Genomic DNA, 22,045 nt, shown 5'->3' with positions numbered 1-22,045 from the left:
CATAAATGTAATGATGTAATTAGATTTGCAATTGAATGATTTGTGTTTTCTTTATTCACTAACTCCCCAATAGCATTAACATAAAAAGATCACACAGTAACCTAATATAAATCGTCGTGTATAAAACAAAAAGCTAAGTTCACCAATATTGAATGTCCGAGCAACGAATATTACTTGTGGTGTTTTTAATAAGTTTTTTCGGAATCACAAACACGGCGACACGCAGAGGCCTGTCACGCGATCATAACACGTCATACCGATTGGACCGCAGTGGGTAGAAGGGTCGCGTCATAGCCAAGCTTTATCGACGACAAAGCACGTTCAAATCATTTGAGCAGTATCCTTCATAAAGACATTGTAATACTTCGGAGGAACTGGTTAGAGAGATGTTATTTGAATGTACATATACATTTGAGTGTACTCCTGTACACTAAAAGTATATAAAACTAGCGGTCCGCCCCGGCTTCGCCCGTGGTACATGTTTACGTTTTCTCTACATAAGATCCATCCTCGTACTTCAAGAAATATAATAAAAAAAGAATTATCGAAATCGGTTCAGCCGTTCTCGAATTATGCGCTTACCAACACATTTTGCGATTCATTTTTATATATAAGAAGATATGCCATTTATAATACACGTTGTGCTATATTTATTTGAAAAAAAAAAGTAATAGGAATGGAAGGTGTGCATATGCGCACTGTATTTAACTATTTAAAATTTGATATTGTCTTGAAAACAATTTTATGTATGCGACAAAAGTTTAGGATATTCGAAACAACATTATTAATTTATGTTTAAGTAATTTAAGGAGGCAGTTACTGTCAAATATTAAATTACTTATTAATTTACATTCGTAAAACAAACAAAAATTCAAAACAAACGTGATAATTGCTTTAAATATTTCGTAAATAGCAAACATAATCAAATTGTATATGCGTAGCACGCCGTAGACAGTCGGCGTAGTCACGTAGCATTACGTAGAATTAACTTGTCAACCTTAACAATTATATATTGGATGTTCTACGTTGATGGATAAATTAGCAAAAAAGGGACCTTTATTTATTATCAATACTTGTTCCTTGGTTTAAACCAACAAAATTAATTTCAGCTAAAGACGAAAGATTCGTAGAATTTGTGATATAGATTTAGGATTAAGTGTAGCACATATAATTTAAAATAAATAAATATTTTTTAAGTTGACTCACTCAAATTACATTTTTCCAAATTAAAATCATTATCAAAGTATGGTGCAACAAATATAACCACGAATCCATTGAGCGGCGGTTATTTATAAACTAACTTAAAAATAATCGATAACTTTAAGCTATTTTGTGACCTAGAGGATTGGGATTGCGTTAGTGGCGTACCGCATTGTACTCGATCGAATAAGTTTTTACTTTCACGAAAGGTATGCGGGTCGATAGAGAACGGCCGCCGTGGCTGCAGCTACAATTATTGTGCCGGCTCTGGAGCGAATTTAGGGCAATGAGAGGCGGCGGCGGCCTACGTGGGGTTGCCAGGACTCTGGAACTCCCACTGTCTGAATGACGTAATAGGAAGCTGGAATGAATCGAAGTTTAGATGAGTGAAGTGATGTTATCTGAAATGTTGTAGGAACAGTTGGTTTTGAAATATCCGGACGTAATTATTAGGATATTAGTTTATTCGTGGAATCCTTATTTTTCTTATAAAAGTATCAAATAACACAAATCCATACATTATGTAGACTCTTTTCGATCGAATCGAAACGTATAAGCAACTACTACGTATTGCCAAATTTTGTAGCAAGAGAAAGAGAAAAACTGCTCAATATTTTTACTTGTGCCTCTTCGTTTTGCCCAGTTTAACTTCTATCACTTCTTCGTATTACCTAAGTAGTTTTACTTCTTTCTATCTCTTGTGTGGTGCTGTAGGCGCTTTTTCAGTTTAAAAAGCGTGATTTAAGCGTCCCGCTTACCGCGCAGGCACCATCAAAGCTTTTCGCGGCCGGGACATTTCCGCCCCGCAGCTGGCAACCCAGGGTTGAGGCGGGAACCCGGGCAGTCCGCCTCGCGCCCCGCGCCATCCGCTCGCGTCCTCTGCGCGCGCCGAGCTGGCCCGTCTCCACACCACCCACCGTTCAAGCGAACGTACTGTTGCGCGGCGAACATCGATTCACGGACACTCATGACTTATGTTAACTTTATGGTGCAGTGATAGTGATGGAAATGGAATCCTGACCTACGATGTAGGCCCGGTTAAGTGATAAAGCTTTTCACGTAAGGACTAATAGGTATGTCACTTCTTATTTAAGTATTTATAGAAATGTATTTTTAGATCACATGTTAGCGGGACCTAATTTTATTCTATTTATTTTTCTATATTTAATAATTCATGCCACTGTTAAGTCTACTTATCGATATAGGACAGAGTTTAAGGTAAAGAAGATAATGTGAATTTAAAAGTAACAAACAAGTTTTTTGTCTTTAGTTCTGCGTTTTTATTTTTTGTTATCGTTAGATAAATTATATTTGAATTTTACATTACTTATATATTTGTATCCGGTATCGATTGTGCGAAACATAACACAAACTAAGTAATGAGCTTAATAAGTCCTCATTAAATTTCTGTTAATAGTACGAACTTCAGGACTTTTATACTACTTGTTATATATATTTTAAACTATATTTCTTTAGGAAATTAAATGTCTTGAAAAATTAATCTACTATTTAAAAAATATACCTAAAAAAAGACAGTGCCGTGTTCCTTTGAACTTTATAGTTTCTACGGCATTGGCAGAGTAAACGACGAGGAACTATTTGAAAGATTTACCTACTTATTATCTAAGGTGTAAAAAATAGTAGTATAAAATGGACGTGTTATTTACATTTATCTTGCCGTTCATTCGTATTTCGAAATGACGTCTTGGGAGGGGAGAATTTGAGTAGGTACACGATGCTTAAGTCAATAAGTTACAAGTTTACAAGTCAGTAAACTGCTAAATAAGATATATACTTGTTAAAACGTCTAATATTGCTCTATATACGCCATAATTTACGAAAAATGTATTAATAAAGTATCGTGAAAATACATTTTGTTTTTAGTTTTAAACTGAATTTTAGATTAAATCTTACACTATTAAAGTTTGAACATGGGTTGACTTGCGGACGCCAGTTTTCATTTAATTTAGAACAGTCGCACAGAAGAATATATGACATAGAAATTATCCATATGTTGTCTTTGATAAATCGGTCTCTATTGGTTTTGGATCCATTGCGAATAGCATGCAGAAGCAGAATGATATGTTTGCAAATATCACTACATAGTATAAAACAAAGTTGCTTTCTCTGTCTCTATGTCCCTTTGTATGCTTAAATCTTTAAAACTACGCAACGGATTTTGATGCGGTTTTTTTTAATAGATAGAGTGATTCAAGAGGAAGGTTTTAATATATAATTTATTAGGTTTTAGACAAAGCGGGCGAAGCCGCGGGCGGTAACTGACACGGCATTCCGTTATGAAAGTAAATAATAAGTCTGACATATTATAAAGCGCAATTTATTGTTAAAAATAATAGTTTGCTAATAGTAATGATTATTGATCGAACATTTAACTGAAATAATGGTCAATGCAGTACAAACGATGGCTTCGCCGTGTCAACTCATTTTCTAACCTTCGTTTAATTTCCTCACCATCGAATGTCTTGACTACTGCATTAAACTAGTATGAAAATGTTTTCCTTGTTTCTTCATTTCCCTATATTTCTATCCGCAAAAGGAAAAGCTCCGGAAAATATTGTATTCACATATCATTTTATGTTTCATATTTCATTGGTTTTCACAAGTGGGCGATGGAATAAAGTTCAGTGACAAAATTGACATATCAAACCGAATAAAATATTAACCACAACAGTTTATTCTTTCAACAAAGGGTTTATCTTCGTAACTCAAATGTTTGGAAATTAATAAAATTGAAAAACGATCTTAGCGATTAATTTTCATTATTGTTTGAAAGGTAAGTTTAACAAAATTACTGATGAAATGAGAACATTAGGAAAATTCCTGACGAACTTAGTACCAAAGTTTTGAACTAATGGACATTGACAAGAATCTTGTATTTTTGGTTGTTACTCAAATAGATACGACGTGAATATAACAAGTAGTTCACAGCAAACATTGACAATAAACAATAAATATTTGGAGCACAGTAAATGTTTAATATTTCACGAAAATTAATCGAGGTCAAATTTTATATGTTACATAGTTACATACAACTTTAATAAAGTTTTAAAGTTGTATGTATACGAATATATTCATATATTAAAAATATATCTAACTATCTTCCGCCCGCGACTCCATCCGCTCGGAAAAATTAAGGAAAATTAAGATTTTTAAATAAAATTTTACGTATTTTTCCGGGATAAAAAGTATTTTATTTTATGCCCAGGATAATAAGGTATAATTATACCAAGTTTCATCGAAATCGAACCGTTAGTTTTCACGTGATGTCTTCAGATTCAGACAGACACACAGACAAAAAATTTTTTAATCACATATTTGGGTTTTTAATCGATCCACCGTAACATCCCCTGCTATTTATTTTTTCAATATTTTCAATGTACAGAATTGACCCTTCTACAGATTAATTATATGTATAAATAATATTATACTTAGGGCCGATTTTTCAATGCTTGGATAAAACTTATCCGTCCAATAAAGTATTAAACGATAATATTAAAATTTCACGTAAACTGTCAAATACGGACAATTATTAGAATACATTTTTGAAATGGTAGTTTAATACGTTATTCGATGAATAAGTTTTAACCAACGATTGAAAAATCAGCCCTTAATAATTCTGTTCTTTAAAAAACATTCTTCTAATAAGGTTGTTAAAATTATTACAAAGAAAAAGCAAATAATTGGGCTTCATCATCACCAAATCATACTTTAACAAGGCCTACTTCCTGACAAATTTCAAGATCATAAGTCAACAGGAGTCCTCTTACGATATGACAGGGAATGAAGGGCTCTCAGTAGGTGTCAGCTTAATCCCTGAGGTAAAAAGTTCACAAGATTAGAAATTATTTTAGGACCTTTTATGTAAAATACAAAGCCATTGCGTCATACTTTGTGTAAATCGAATTACCAGTTGGAAATAAAATTGGCATAAACATTGGCAACAACCCTCTTGTGTATCTATATCCTGATTTTTAATACATTTGACAGAGGGTCAGGTAAGGTGTGTTAAATATGCACAAACTGTCCTAGTATATTGTTAGGTTGAGTTTAGGGGTCGTATTGATTCTGTGTAGCTGTAAGCTCAGGTGGCTTTAAGGAATATCACTGCGTAAAGATAGATACCGAAACTTAAACCCAAATATTTATTCAACTATAGTTCACCCAAAGGTGTGTACGAAAGGCTGTTCTTAAAATAAATAATTAATATTAATTAATGAAAATTTAATACATTTTATCAATGATTTTTTTGTGTTAATATTCAATTAATCAAACTTTATTAAATAAATTACTTTTCCCTTCTTTTTATGGCTTGATACTTTTATGATAACTGGTTGAAAACCGTAATAAGCAGTACTTCGTTTTTCAGTTACATTTCATGTGTTCTAAACGGCTAAAGGCCAAAGGTCAGCAATGACGTACCGTTAAAACGCTTTTACAGTTACCGACAGCCGATATCAGATAACTTAGAAACGTAGCCTTACTGAATGTACGTTGTATCGTCATTGAATTTTGAGCTTTGGGATTTGAGGTTAAAGCTCAAAATTGAGTTGGCTCTGGTAATTTTATGAAAGTTCTGCCCGGAATCTAAAATTAAAAGATCGTGTTAAAATTGCATGAGTTGTGATTCTTAAAATGTATGTAGTATGTACAAATGTTTATATTAATTCAGTTCCAATGTGTTATTAGTCAATTACAGAAATAAACTACGTCTTATCAATACATAAATATATTCAATAGTTTTCTTCCTTTTCATCCAGATCAATTACAATTTCTAAGAGGTTATCAAAATTAATTATTTGTAAGAAAACTAGCTACTTCACGGAATTTAATTAATATTGGTTTGATCATCGATAAATTTAACGATTTTTATTGATAAAAATATTATTTACGTTTGTCTGCGATAGATCAGTCTATCACATAACCATACAAACTAAACGAAAATGATAATATTATATAGTATTACTAGCTTTTCGCCCGCATTTTCAAAGAGAAACCCATACAGTTCCCGTTCCCGTGGGATTTCCGGGATAAAAACTTTGCTATGTGTTAATTCAAGTTACCTTCTAATGTGTGCTAAATTTCATTGAAATCGGTTCAGTAGTATTTGCGTGAAAGAGTAACAAACACATATACACACACATCCTCACAAACTTTCGCATTTATAATATTAAGTAGGAAGTAGGATATTATAATAAACACAAGCTCATGTTACCTGTCGTTGTTTAAACTGTGTTGTTTTACAATAATCGTGTTTAATGATTGTATTGCGTGGAGTCCCGTTAACTCTTTCGTACTGAACCGTGTATTCTTAAATACTAATAAAAAGAGATTTATATTAAAGTAACCTACATATAAACACGTTTTATTGGGCAATAAATGTTCAACAAAAATATCAAGTCATATAATTTTATTGATACTTGAGTATTTTATTGAGTACCTCTAGGATATCCTAAATTTGGCACTTTTTTAACCATTAATTCCCAATTCCCTATGTTTCAAGATTATACAGGAAAGTATTCAGACATACGTACATTATATTCACTAAAAGTTAAAATACATTGTATTTAGGATTAATTTTATAAATCATATCCTACTAATATTATAAATGCGAAAGTTTGTGGGGATGGAAGTATGTGTATGTGTGTATGTTTGTGACTCTTTCACGCAAATACTACTGAACCGATTACAATGAAATTTAGCATTTATATATAGAGGGTAACTTGGATTATCTGTGCTGATCGAGGCGAGGTAAATGAAACGATACTATTGGCCCTATCCGCGTTCATCTCTGGTGATAACGCAGCCTAACATAATATGTTCTTGAGGACTCTATATATTTTTTAAAAATGAATCGATAATTATTTTGATCAAGACTCGAGACACGCGTGAACTAGAATTGGAACGGATTCGACAGTAATTTTTTTATTGTGTTCGTTAGGTATTTTAAGGAGAAAGATTTTACAAAATTTGCGCCAAAGATAAAAAAATAAAAACATGAGAAAACTTAACGGTTATTTAATCCTCACAATTAGATATAATGTCTGCTGGTTAAACAGAAACGGTATAGGTAGTAAATTGAATCAAATGAAATACCCATATTGCTAACAAAACATTATCATAAATATTTACGTAAGTAAAACAATTTTAAGTGATTAAAAAAATAATGTAACTTCAAGGATAATGACAAGCAACAACACCGAGTTTGGAATGAAGGGGTCGTTTTCATTTGTAATTAAGTTTTTGCCAAATTTCGGTTACGAAATGAATTGAATTTCACTAATGAGATAGATTGTGATTTCAGTTTGGAACGTTTTGAATTATATGAGCGAAATATTCGAAGTTTAAAGCATTTCACGTGATAGAAATGAGAAACAAAATTATACTAATTTAGATTTAAAACTATAAAGTTAAATATGTTTAATATTTTGCATGAAAATATTATATTGTCTATATACATATAATAAAATCGTATATCATATAAGAAAAGTCAAAACTATACATTGAATATTTTTTTAAAATAATACTTGGGGCAATGACTTGGGGCGTGATCTACAATCGATACCGAAGCCAAAAAAAGATTTTTTAAAAAGGTTGGTTACAAATAGTTTTTCTTTCGTTCATAGCTTTCAAAAAGATGTTTGGAAACATTACGAGCTTAATTCTCTATACAGTTAGGATGTATAAGTAGAATTTTCGTCGTTGTATTTTTTTTTGTATTAATGTTACATATTTTTTGTATGACATTTTTAAAATTCGCACCCTCACGGATAACAATGTAATTGGGTTATAGCGTAAATCAAAATTATGAAAATTAATGCCCTCAGATCCTTAGCCTGTCTAAATATGATAAAAAATGGATTATAATTCGGGAGTACTTTTAAGGGAAAAGCGTGCGACTTTCCATAGGAAAACATACAGCATTTTATTCATTACATACACAAAATTATAAAAAGTGGTGTAAAAAGCACTTATGCAATTTCATTACCTCATCATCATCAGCCCATATACGTTCCCACTGCTGGGACACGGGCCTCCTATGAGGGTACAGGCCATAATCCACCACGCTGGCCAAGTGCGGGTTGGCGGATGACACATGTCGTCGAACTTTTTAATTCTTCGACATGTCGGTTTCCTCACGATGTTTTCCTTCACCGTTCGAGCAGTGGTGATGTTACAACATGCGCAGATAAATTGAAAAATCAATTTATTTCCTGCGCGCTCGCCTGGTCTCGAACCACGGACTTATCGATTCGAAGTCCGAGGTCTCACCACTGAGCCACCACTGCTCACTGAGCCACCACTGCTCACTGAGCCACCACTGCTCAATGAACTTATGCAATTTCATTACCTACATAACTATATATCTATATATAAAAATGAATCCCTATTTCCCTTGGTCACGGCATCAGGCATGAATGATTAGTATAGACCGATATCAATAGTTATATTTTATTATATTCCTTGAACTACGAGAATGGTTCTTATGGAGAGAAAAAGTAAACATGTAACACAGGCGAAGCTGGGGCAGACCGCTAGTAGAAAATATAAAAAAAGAAGGGAAATACCTATATTTAGTCTTAATTAATTTCCAACGAAGTGGCTACTAGCTATTTGTGATGGATAAAGTAAGTATTAAAAATATTATAGGAGGATTCATAAAGGGATACCAGCTACTGGTTAACAGGTTTATTTCCATCTGCCGTGGACTTGGACGATTTCAAAGGAGTACCCGCGGCCCCGGCTATATCTGCGCGCCGAGACGGAACACAGTGGAGTTTAATCGGTAGGTCCACTGCAGACTGCCTACGGTTCATCTGTAGGAAGTGGGAGGCCGACATAACCTACGGCTTCTTTCCCGAAGGCAGTAGGTATGCAAAAGCATTCTCCACTATAAAAAAGGTTTATTTCCATTTTCCATTCCGAGCATAATACGCATACCATAGCTATATTTGGCTGAAATATAAAGCATTACAAAATGAGTTAAACGAGCGGCGTACGAACACTCAAAATGAAATGTGAAAGCTATTAAATTACATCACTCAACACTAGTGGGCTATAAGCCACTTTATACAATTAGGCCTACCCTGGAGCGTTCTGTGCAATGCCGTTAATGTTACAGCCGCTTGTTGTTCTCATGTAAAACCTCTCAAAGGTATGTAGAGAAGTTCGGTACTTGTATGTCAAATGAATGTTAGAAAGTAGTGAGATTTGGTTTTCTCAGCAGCGAATTATTTATTATATATTGACTTTATAATCATTTGTATGTTGTAAAAGGTCAATTGTCAATTCGAAATCACTTTATTTCGTACTAGTGGTCCGCCCCGGCTTCGCCCGTGGTACATATTTCGCAATGGAATGAAGCCTATGTCCTTTTTTGGGTATCAAAATATCTCCATACCAAATTTCATGCAAATTGGTTCAGAAGTTTAGGCGTGATTGAGTAACAGACAGACAGACAGAGTTACTTTCGCATTTATAATATTAGTAAGGATTTTTTTGTGTTGTTTTAGTATGCTACGCTATTTTAAAAGATAAAGTCGGAAATGATGAAGTGATCAACAATTTCATTTTGCTACTGGAGAGTTACAAGCTAATTTATGAAGTCATGTTAAAAAATACAACAAAACGATTCCAAAATATAATAAATGCTTCATATAAATTCTTGGTTTTTAATGATTAAACGAATTAAGCGCTCCAACTTTTCCAAAACAAACAATTAAACCAAATGAAATGTTTGTTGTTTAAGGGTCTCAGCACACATATGGGATCGGAAAGGGATCGTAACCGTATCGCCTCGAGCCGTTCAGAATGATTTGTATTAAACTCCCTACTGCAACGCACACTAATCGGAATAGTAACGTAATCGCCTCCCCTCGGAACAGGCTCCGAACTTGCAATTCCAGCGCTAACGGCTCATCGCCCCCGCGCTTACGTCTCTCCGTCCCCGCGCTTACGTCTCTCCGTCCCCGCGCTTACGTCTCTGCCTGCTACGACTTGCCGTACTTACCGTTTTTAGGCGTAACGCCGTCGTCGCCTAGCCGTAGCCGAGTTGACGTACAGGTGCTGCTGATACGCTTTCGTCACGTGCATACGGTAGGTTGACGCCTGGTTGACAGCGAGGCGAAAGGCGTTACGGTTACGATCCCTTTCCGATCCCATATGTGTGCTGAGACCTTTACGGAGGAAAAGGTAATAAACAAGTGATAACTGCGTTAAAAACAACCGACTTCAAACTTGCACTTGCAAAATTTACAAATACCTACAGACAAAAATGCTCATAAAATAAAAACTACTGGGCCTATCCGAATAAAATTTTTATGGGACCAATTCGACACCATCCCGCATCGAACAAAAAAAGAATCACGTAAATCGGTTCAGAAACCTCGGAGTAATCGGTGTACATACATAAAAAAAAAAAAAAAAAAAATATACCGGCCGAATTGATAACCTCCTCCTTTTTTTTGAAGTCGGTTAAAAATCTAAATAAATGTTACCAACACGAGCATATTCTCCAGGGACTTTATTAAAATTGGGATTGGTCTCAGTTCAGTATTTTGAAGGCCTGCTTATGTAAGCTTAGTCAAAACTAATTAATAATACCATAACGCAGAATCGTTTCCAACGTGAATATTCTTTAGAAATCGAATAGTTTTGTGTATTTATATCTCAGCATAAATGCTGGTAGCAGCCACATTTACGGGCGGAAACCAAGTAAATGCAGCATTTGTAATTTATTTATATGTGTCTGTCTGTCTGTCAAGTATTGTCATTTTCTTCTATTTGGAGGAATCTTCTTACTATTCTGCATGTGTTAAGTATGACTGCTTTTTGTAGTTGAATAAATACGGTTTCTTCTAGATGAATTTGTTTTAGACTTTGTTTTAAATGTTTGGGAATAACACCGGTAGTAGAGAGAACTATTGGTACATGTATACTTTATCTTGTCTCCAAATTCGTACTACTTCTTCTTTTAGATCATTATATTTATTAATTTTTTCAGATATTGTTTTTTGTATATTATGCGTATTTGGAACTGCTATATCGATGAGGTAAGTTGTTTTATTTCTTTTGTCTTGTAAAGTTATATCCGGTCTGTTAAAATGAATTGTCCTATCTGTAAGTATGGCGCGGTCGTAATGAATGAATGAATGAATGAATGAAAGAATGAATGAAAAATACTTTATTGTACACCTTATAGAATACATTTTATAAACTTAAAAATATAATATAACAATGTACAGTAGGCGGCCTTATCGCTGGCAGCGATCTCTACCAGGCAACCCAGAAAAGACGAGGAAAATAAATGAGTCAATAACATGGTGGTGCAAAATAAATAAAAGTGCCAGAATAATAAGTTTATTGTACTATACCTACATATATGCAGCTTACATTATAATATACATACACAAATAATAAAAAAGAAAAACATATTACTATATACACATATAAGATAATATATAAGAATACATACTTAAATATATACATACATACATACACATATATATTACATACATACATATTTTATAAGCATATATTATAAATAAATCGACAGAGTTAACACCTAGCCAGTGACAGAGATAAATAATAGTTTCTAACTTTCTTTTTGAAAATAAAAATCGATTGAGCTCGTTTTATTTCTTCGGGTAAAGAATTCCATAGGTTAATAACGGTGACAGTGTAGGAGGAATGGAAGAAGTTGGAACGGTGAGAAGGAATACTTAAGGTTAAAAGGTTGGAGGAACGGAGAGTGAGGGAATGCTCGTTGAGGAATTTGAAATTGTCTTTAAGATAGGAAGGGGTCTTAGGATCAAACAAAATACCGTATAACGAATGCAACATATGAGCATACCGGCGGAAACGTATAGGAAGCCATTCAAGTTTTTTGCGGAATTTGGAAACGTGGTCGTATTTCCGGAGACCAAATACGAACCGAATGCAAAGATTTTGAAGGCGGTCTAGAGAATCGAGTTGTAACTCGGTTAAATCAGGGTAACAGGAGTCGGCGTAGTCAAGGATGGGAAAGAGTAAGGTCTCTGCAAGCGAAATCCTAGTTGGTATGGGCAGGAAATTGCGCAGCCTGCGTATCGATCCTGCAGCGCCAAACAACTTCTTACGTACAACTTCAAGTTGAACCTTCCAGGTCATATTTGTGTCAAAATGAATGCCAAGATTTTTGACAGAGTTACTGAAAGGTATCACAGTTCCATCCAGAGTAATCTTCGGAACGGTGCTCCAGTCAATCTTATTTGTCAGTTTAGAGCTGCCAATAATTATAGTTTGCGTTTTTGCTGGGTTTACTAACAGGCCAAAGTTATTAGACCACTGAGAGATATTTGCCAAATCGTTATTAATCTGTAATATAGTTTGTAATGATCGTTTTCTAGGACAGTTTCTGGTGTGTATTTGTAGTATGGCGTGTTTGTGTTGTGTATGAGTTTGTGTTTGATTGCAAGTTTTTGATGAATGATATTGCTTACCTGATTATGTCCGTGAGTGTAGTCTGTTTGTGTTAGTGTTGTGCATGCTCCCGTAATGTGCTGTATGGTTTCTGATTGAGTGTTGCATTTGCGGCATTTATCATTTGCTATTGTAGGATCTTTGATGATATATTTTCGGTAATTTCTTGTGTTGATTATCTGGTCCTGAATTGCTATCATGAATCCTTCGGTTTCCGGGAAAAGATTACCTATTTTAAGCCATTTATTTGATGCTATTGTATCTATGTGTGGTTGTGCCAGGTCATGAGGGTGTCGCCCATGTAAGACTTTTTTTCGCCAATCTTCGATTTTTATACACACGATATATTTGGTATATCTGTGTTTTCAATTAAGTTAAGTGGTGTGTATTTATGATCGTGTTGGAGAATGGTCTGGTGTATGCTACTGGTGCGGGATTTAGATTGGAAAAATATTTTTAGTTTGGATATTTGTTTCTTCCAGAGATGTCGGATATCTATTAAGCCCCTGCCTCCATGTTCTCTTTTGATAGTAAGCCTTTCTATTGCAGATTTAGGATGTAAGTTGTTATATTTTGTGAGTATCGTTCGCGTATTACGTTCGAATAGTTTTGTTATTAATGTCTTAACGCTTAATCCATACTAATATTATAAATGCGATAGTAACTCTGTCTGTCTGTCTGTTACTCAATCACGCCTTAACTACTGAACCAATTTGCATGAAATTTGGTATAGGGATATTTTGATACCCGAGAAAGGACATAGGCTACTTTTTACCCCGGGAAATAGGATAGAAATCCCACGGGAACTATGCGGGTTTTTCTTTGATGCGCGGGCGAAACTGCGGGTGGAAAGCTAGTGTATGATAATTGTTAAATGGCAGTCACAGTTCTAAAACTCATAATTTAGCTAACTTTATGCATGTATCTGGAAACTTAAGGAGCTACTTAATTAAGCTCAAGTGAATGCATTGGAAAGTACTGGGACACGAAGGAGCGAAGATATCAACAACTATGGTGTAAGTTTTGCTTTTAAGGTCGGAGTGGAAGAGCTCTATAAAATAATTTATCGCTTTTAAAAAACTTGGAACTTCGTCATGGAACTTTAGTGAATATCTTTATCTATGACTAGCTGCTTCGCGCGGTTTCACCCCCGTGGCTCTACTCCTTTAGGTCGTAGCATGATGATATATAGCCTATAGCCTTCCTCGATAAATGAGCTATCTAACACCGAAAGAATTTTTCAAATCGGACCAGTTGTTCCCGAGATTTGGCTTGGCAGTTGTTTGCAACATTTTTTAATAATTTAAAAACTGTCCTATATGCTATTTCTTATTCCTATCTTTGCGAATTTATGAATAATAGATACTTTACGTACCTAAGTTACTATATCAATTTGAATATATGTAATACAAAGGCGTAAGTAGCACGCAGTATCATAGCTAGTTTTTATTACATGTTTTTGCCGCATTATGTCGTCGTTCCAATTATTGATTTTACCTACATTGAAATAATTTGTGTACATTTTTTATGGTTATAAGCAAAATTTATATCAATGGCCCAGTTCCAACTCAGGGCTAATAGTTATCTCAATGTTATGATCTTCATTTCTTGTAGATCCAAATTGTTTCAAGATTTTTTTATTTAAATTTTGTATCTACATAATTTTTTTTTTTCAACGAATACGGAAATATTAAAGCTTTTTATAAAGCATCTGTTTCTATTAAAACACGGGAAGCCTTACATAGAGGATAACAACGAGTCATTATTCCGCATCATTCTAAATCATGATTTTTCATAGAAAACCACAAAAAGTAAAACAATAGCTTGCAGTTAGGACGAATGTTACAATTGTAACAGACAACCAAAAATGCCACATTCCCATCCCATATCGTGAAAATAAAAGCGTGCTGCTTTGAAATGGGAGCTGGGAACGCATGTGCAAGTCACAATAAATCAGGGAGTTTTGCTCCTAGAATCGAGTACTATTTGTTTGCAAATCCTTCCCCGCTAACGACTTTTATGTCAGCACACGAACATTTCATTAATTTATCGAACGCGATGTTCCGACTCAGATTAAAAATCACTCGCAATCTGAAAGTATGTCGCCGTAACGACCCTTTTAATGAAGCCTGTGATTTCAAACGCGACATACATAAAATGACATCAAAGCGGAGTCTCACCCCTTACATTCTATGCTGATGCTACCCAAGAGGATAATGATAGTCCATTTGTTGCCTTCAGTCTAACGATAGCTATTGTCTATGAACTAATGGCTTCGGCCCTGACGTCTGGTAATGTCTTCATAAATCTATAATAATTGCAAGGAATTTGGGATAATGGAGGCTGGTTAGTTTCCTGTTAGTGTTTACAAGCCTATATATCCAAACCAAATTATCGCTAGACGGATGATTCTAAAAGAGAGAATAAGTAAATAATATTTCATTGAAAATAAAATAAATTGACGAGACCACGAACTTGATCACATGATCAAGTTCATGTTCTGGTAGATGTTATCTACTTGTCGCGGAAGAATTATAACAAATACCCGCGGCCCCCTCATTAAAGCGGCTCGACGGAACACAGTGGGGTTTTAGTCGGTAAGAATCCGACATAACCCACGGCTCCTTCCCCGGGGGTCATGGGTATCTTTGGAAGATTTCCCCACTTTAAAAAAAAATAGATGTTATCTACTTCGACGAAATTCGTATCACCAAAAACCTGTAAAAAATATTAGTTAACAACTATGATATATAAAAGAGCTAGATACGTTACCCGCTCTCTATTTTGGCAAGAAAAAACTCAGGTAAGTGCCCGAGTTTCACTTAGTCACGCACCATTCAGCGTCGTGGCTGGACGTTCTTTTTGTATTTTAATCGGCAGTTGTTATTACGAAGTACATGAGTGAGACATGTATTATGTCTCGTGCGTGAGAGTGAAAGAGAGAACAACTGTATTGGTGATAATGCGTTAGTAAGTAGGTATGTATTAATTACGCTGTTTTTTAGTGCAATGATGTTGGCGTATGCCGCGTCTACTAGTATAATAGGTCATTGGTTAACAAACATTAAATCCATTATACATATCTTCAATTTCTAAACGCATACTGCTCGCTTAAAATGAAACACACATGTGAAATAGTAGTACAATAAATTCATTTTCATGGCTGGGGTCGGTAATATTTCACAATAATTCTCGATAAGCTTCGCGTAATCGAATATGAAAAACAAACAAGATGAGTGTATTGATGGTTTATTGGTCCGTTTTTAATAAACGGGCTATTTGGTTCAGTGAAGTTGATTACATTAGCGATGTTTTCGGCCTTAATGACAATGAGTGAAGGAATATATTTGTCTGATTAACACTGCGTCATTAGTGACTGGGATTTGTTCAAGAGGTCGTTCGATAGCTGAAGGACCCAATGAGTCATGGAATTGCTATAGATTCTTATGATTAAATAGCATAGCATAATATATTAGGTAAAGTAATTTATTAATTGGAGTGCGTGTTTTTATGAAATTGTCGTTTGTCCTTTATAAAGCTTTAAAAGCAAACATTGAATGTGTTATATTGATGTTAAATTTTCATTTTTATTTAATATAAATTTCCTAGGCATTGCGAGCATATTATTATTTCCGTTGAAGCATAAACACCCGTGATGTTACGACCTTGCTTGGTGCATGTTAATTATTTTCTTCACTTAACGTATGTACTTAACGGATAATAATCTTCGTCTTCATACACACATACACGAATAAGAAACACGCTGGATAAGAAAAATGTTTGATGTTTAACATCGTATGTATCGAATAATAGTAGTAAATATTCCAGTATTAGCAATCAATATTTTCCCCGTATATTTCGTTCAAATTAATGTTTGATAAATAAAACTGCATGAAATCAACATAAAAATTAAAGGTTCTCCACTGAAATCGCTGTACGTACAAATTCGTACGTTAACGGCTGAATTACAGTCACGTTTGCGAAATAAAAAACATTTGAAGCAGGATTGAAATGCAGTTTCGCAATGCAGTGGAGTTGAATAATGCAAAGTGCAAAATGTAAGTAGCGGGTGTTCTAGAAGAACATACTGACAGCTTGTGTCAGTTTATTATTTCGGGAACAATGAGGCGGGTTGTTGCACCTGTGTGGAACGCACGTGTTCTAGGAATATAATATGCTTCTTATTAAAGTAGGTTAATGATTTGGAATTTATCGTTTTAGAGTTCATATAGATAAAGGATGTAGAAACTATAGATCCAGCATAAACATACGTCGTGTTTATTAGTTGTTTAATTAAAAGACTAGCTTATGTACTATATGTAGTTTTTGTATGATCATCAGTTTTATATCATGTTATAAAATTAGTAGAAACGGCATTTTCGTTCTGTTTCAACTATCAATAAATCATTGTATACCATGAATTTGTTTCTAGGAAATTATCAATCGATGCAGTAATTTTGCTGCTTATTGTTGGATTATGGCAAAATACAGGTCAAATTTTGTATCAAGGCATTATTTTCATGCTTTTCGAATATATAGTCCAAGCTTAATGCAGAAAGGATCGTTATTACAGCTACTTAATCGAGAAACGATGTTTTTAACAGGAATTCTTCATATTTTAAAATGTAATTTCAATAACATGGTATGAGTTAAAAAAATGAACCTGAAATTTATTGCATAATTTTCTCTATATTATAATAAAAAGAGTTTACGTAGAAAGAATTTGTAACGTCGTGAGAAATAGCGGTAGTCATTTTCTATTTCACCCAAATTATGCAAAAGGATAAAAATGATTTTTTTAAAGAGTTTTCAAATAAGAACTTATATTATTTAGAATTTTATAAGTAAAAAAAGCAATTAGGTATAAATTGTGCAGCTTTGCCAAAAATGTAAAAATGTTTCTTATCACAATTTGTATGCTGATTCAAAATACTTACAAATAAATTAATGTAGAGATGATCCTTTCACGCTGGATCTCTCGTTGGTTTTTAATAAAAATAACACATTATAATATTCTATTTCTATTGTTACGGTATTCCATTGAGCTAAGTGCTAAAAATAACTGCTTATATAGTTATATATAACATATAGTTACAGAAAATAAACCTTTGTCGGTTTGTTGTTCATTTCCAACATTCATTCATAAAAATCTGGAATCTTTGTAATACAAAAAGGCTCTTTATAACATTGTTTAGGCTGTTAGAATTAGAAATAGGTCTGATTGTAACTAGTTGAAATCTAAGGAAATGGCTGTATTGAGGCAGAAGTTATTTATCGTGTAGTATTGTGCATTACCGAAAACGACCGACAACGGTATAATAGATTATTATACTTGCGTTCAATAAGTTTCATATTATTTTCCCATAAAACAGAACTAAGTATAACAAAAAGTTATGTTCTTGCAATATGTCCACGAATTATGTGAGACTACAGAAATGTTTTTATACTAGCAGACCCACACAACTTTGTCTGCTTAAAAGGTTTTTTCCTATGTCTACATTACCCTTTTATGCTTTCTTAACTAATGGAATATTCAACCCAAAATCAACAATTTAAGCCTATTCGTTCGGTTCCTAAAGTTAGCTTGTTCAAACAAACAAATTCAATTCTAGATACATTTATAAAAACTTTATTTTTCTAATGCGTAGTTGTTACTGTAATTTGCTAACCTTAATAAATTTAAAATTTATTTCTAAGGATAGAGTTTTTTAATTAATTTACCATCCGTGTTGAGGTTAATTCAAATCTCTTAATTAAAATTAAAGTACACTAAATATCTAGAGATAACTTTGTATAATCGTTCTGAATATCTGATATAATTATCCATAGCTGGTCATTAGTCAACCGCATTGAGTTTACAAACAGGGTTGTTTAATCCTTGGTCAAGTTGTAATCATTTTATCGTATTTACTCAATGAGGTTAGCAAACTATTAAACAGTCCAAGCCAACTCCATTTCCTTGATGAAAGTGGCAGTTTAAGTATAAGCCGGGTTTCCCTTTAGTTTAAAAAGTGAAAAACTCCTAACTGTTATAAAGGTCTTGTTGGTTTTACGCAGTAAACAAAAGTTTAGGGATTAAACGCTTCAAAAATTTAAATGCAAGGCTTTAGTAAATTAATATTTGTTTAAGCTTTATGTAAAGTTATGGCGAAGGGATTTGTACTGGGTTGTAAAAAGAGAAACTGTTTTTAATAGCTTGTTTAGATTAAATCGACGCTTGTAAATATGTATATTTTTTTACTTTTATAACCGAGCGATCTTTTACCATGTGGGAGTAATCATCGTTTTGACAAAGATTTCAATTTAAATCTTAACATAATTATAAAATGCTTTACATTTCTTTAATTTGGAATCGAGACTTATCCATGCTATCCATACTAATATTATAAATGCGAAAGTAACTCTGTCTGTCTGTCTGTTACTCAATCACGCCTTAACTACTGAACCAATTTGCATGAAATTTGGTATAGAGATATTTTGATACCCGAGAAAGGACATAGGCTACTTTTTACCCCGGGAAATAGGAAAGGTTTTATCCCGGAAATCCCACGGGAACGGGAACTATGCGGGTTTTTCTTTGACTGCGCGGGCGAAGCTGCGGGTGGAAAGCTAAAAAGATTGCTTTAAAAAAAAGTTTCAATTGTTACAATTGCTATATTATTCCCAACGTCATATTTATGAGGCCAACACAATATTAGTAAGATAATAAATGTAGATTAAAACCCAAAAAAGTCTATTTTCAAGGTATGTTTGCAATGTATACGTATTCTCAATCCAACGCTGACTTTATGTCGCAAATATTCTGAAAATTTCATACATCTGAAAGGCAGAAATTGCAACCCTGACATATTTAAAAGTCTCCTGTGTTGGATTTTCTTTTATAATATTTACTTGACTTGTGTTATATGGGTGGGATGAAACAGTATTTTTTCGGATTAATTTTGCTTTCTATTCACTAAAAATTTCGACGTAGAAGCTGAATAGACTACGGTTTCATTTTATCTGTTTTCTATACGACGTTTTATTTTTTGAGTCGAGTATCGAGTGTGTGATATATAAGGTTTTAATAATTAAACGATGCTTCAGTGAATTTGCGATGAAGAATTTAGATTTTTATATTCTTATTATCCAAAATTCATGGAATTATTTGTTTCGACCTTATTTAAATTTTAAGGGATTAAAATTTAGAAAATCATAATAATACCAACTTAGATTACAAAATAAAGTACAGATGGAGCATGACAACCGCCCGTCGCCCTTGTCAAAGAAAATACGAAATCAAAAACAAATACGTCGCTGCACCAGTGCTATAGCGCATATAGTGTCATGCAATACGTCAAAAAGGGTTTGCAATTTTAGTAAAAAAATGCCGTCTTGTGATAATAAAACGCTGTAAAATTTGTTCCCGAAAACAAAAAAAAAAGATAAAACATCGTTTCACAGGTTTTCTGTAGATTATTTGGCTGATTTATTTCTTTAATACGAATAATAATTTTACAGATATGAAGGAATACAAAACTTCAACGTATGTTGCCAGTATTTTGAAAATGAATTTTCCATTTTTATTGGTAAAATGGTAAAATGGTTAAAAGGATCTTCAGGGTAATGCTGTTGGATTTTTCGATCGTGAATGTGATTATTTGTATAGTGCACTAAAGGTTCATGATAATTATTAGATTATTTTAATAAGCATAATACATTATTTTGTTACTTTTATAAAGCTTAAAAACGTCATAGTCGTTTTCGCTAGCGATTTAATTTATGTGAACTCCATGATGGATATGATGAAAATAAAGTGTCCCGTATTCTCGACTAAAAACTACCGCTATTCGTATTCATATATGTATTATGAAAAATAAAAAATAATATATTAATTATTATAGTTAATATTGAAACTTTTTTTATGTAATTTATTTAATAAAAAATTGAATACAATTTTTTTGTCCATATATAACTTTAGTAGGCAGGTACTTTATGTAATAAAAGAATTTAAATAAAAATTAAAACTTGACTTCTCATTTATGTATATAGCCTACGTCACTACCGCCACTAACATAATAATTCAGATCATTGCAATGAAACCTCACAACTCAAAATCGGTCCAACGGTTTATACTGCAGGGCGTGTCAAAGAAATATTATACATACATCCATAAACTCGAAAAACATAACCCTCTTTTTTGCGTAGTCGGGGAAAAATTTGGGAAATTTTTTCAATATCTGGCAACATTACACGCACACAGAAGCACCGTGTACGTACAGTGCAGCGGCGAAATGACAGCACACATAGCTTTATTGAAAATGACGATAAATTGTGCGGTTTAGTTCGGCAACGCTCCATCTGTCTTTTATTTTGTAATCTAAGAATACCAATTACATATTAAATTTCCATACCCTGCAATAGTTCTACATCGGCCGCGGACTGCCTAGGGCTGTATCTCTATAGTGCAGTCATGGGCAGGCTGCGGCTGGTGTCCCACAACACATTAAAATTCTCGAAAGGGCCTTTGCGTGTTGGATCCTTATCCCCACGTAAGCCTTCCAAAGGACCGGGTGGTGGTGGTCCTTCTGGTGGTACCCGAGTATTATGGAAATGAGAAACATAATAATCTAATGTTAGCTAATTTTGTGTGCTAATTCAAAATTATAACAACAGTAACATATCTTTCCTTAAACGAACCATACCATAATTTATTTAATTATTATATTAAATTCCATTAATTAATTATGATACGATAATATGTATTATTATCATACCTACTGAAATACAAAACAGTAACAGTATAACGGGGCAAGTCACTCTCCATAGTAACAGAAAAAACAAGGAAAGTATTATATGGTTAACTTAACTTATGGTTTACTAGATTTCCGCCCGCAGCTTCGCCCGCGTTTTTAAAGAAAAACTCACATAGTTCCCGTTCCTATGGGATTTCCGGGATAAAACCTATCCTCTGTGTTAATCCAAGTTAACCTCTATATGTGTGCTAAATTTCATTGTAATCAGTTCAGTAGTATTTGCGTGAAAGAGTAACAAACACACACACACATCCTCACAAACTTTCGCATTTATAATATCATTAGGAAAGGATTTTGAATTGTGTAGTTTATTTATTTATTTATTATACTTCATTGTACAAACATGAAAGGACAAAGCAGAAAAAAAGAACAAAATCACAAAAAGGCATCATTTGTACAAAAGGCGGCCTTATTGCTGAACAGCAATCTCTACAAGGCAACAACAACAATCAGGTAGTTTATAAACTTAGCTCGATTTTAAAAGCAGTATAGTCGCTTTATCGACTCACTTGTCGAATACCGATGGGTAGGAAACCTGTTTGTACAACAAACGACGAGCCGTAGAATTTAGT

General features: G+C 33.8%; 1 protein-coding gene across 1 annotated transcript in view; it reads left to right on the top strand.

Moving 5' to 3' along the window:
* The first annotated feature begins 2,141 nt into the window (after positions 1–2,141).
* LOC123699074 (sodium channel protein 60E) overlaps positions 2,142–22,045 on the top strand; it is a 123,982-nt gene continuing 104,078 nt past the window's right edge. Inside the window, exon 1 of the mRNA XM_045645939.1 lies at positions 2,142–2,273. The gene's annotated coding sequence lies outside the window, so the exon portion shown is untranslated. The remainder of the gene's footprint in view (positions 2,274–22,045) is intronic.

The sequence above is a fragment of the Colias croceus genome, chromosome 17, assembly GCF_905220415.1.
Source record: "Colias croceus chromosome 17, ilColCroc2.1".
Taxonomy (NCBI): Eukaryota; Metazoa; Arthropoda; class Insecta; order Lepidoptera; family Pieridae; genus Colias; species Colias croceus.
Note: the sequence above shows the minus strand (reverse complement) of the source record. Positions and strands in the feature narration are given on the sequence as shown.